The sequence below is a fragment of the Penaeus monodon genome, chromosome 33 (genome assembly GCF_015228065.2).
Source record: "Penaeus monodon isolate SGIC_2016 chromosome 33, NSTDA_Pmon_1, whole genome shotgun sequence".
NCBI classification, from domain to species: Eukaryota; Metazoa; Arthropoda; class Malacostraca; order Decapoda; family Penaeidae; genus Penaeus; species Penaeus monodon.
In genome coordinates, this window is record NC_051418.1 from 8,542,956 (window position 1) to 8,543,387 (window position 432).

Genomic DNA, 432 nt, shown 5'->3' on the forward strand with positions numbered 1-432 from the left:
GAGACTCGTTGTCGGATATTAAGTATCGTTTGTGCGTCGCTAGCTTCATCGATCTCCAACAGAGGAAATAAAAAAAATCTTATTGAGAGATATTGTTGCGTTAGAGTCGGTTGCATTCGTCAGCTGAGCTTCAGAATAATGGTCGGTCTCAAGTCGCCGCTGTAATGAATGCAGCCCTCAGCACTCGGGCTCGGCGGTCACGGTCAGCAACGCGATAAAGGCTCAGCATTTTTCAATTTCCTGCTGGAAAATCGACCGTAAAACAGATGACGTAGGAACCCGTCTCGGGGAAGTTTTCGCACGCTTTGTCCTTACTTCCTGTCTCATCTTCTTTTATTATTTTCCCTCATGTTTTTTTTTTCCCTTGCGATTCTCTCTCATCTCTCACAACTCTCATCTCTTGGGCCTCATTCCCTTGATTTGTTTGTCTTT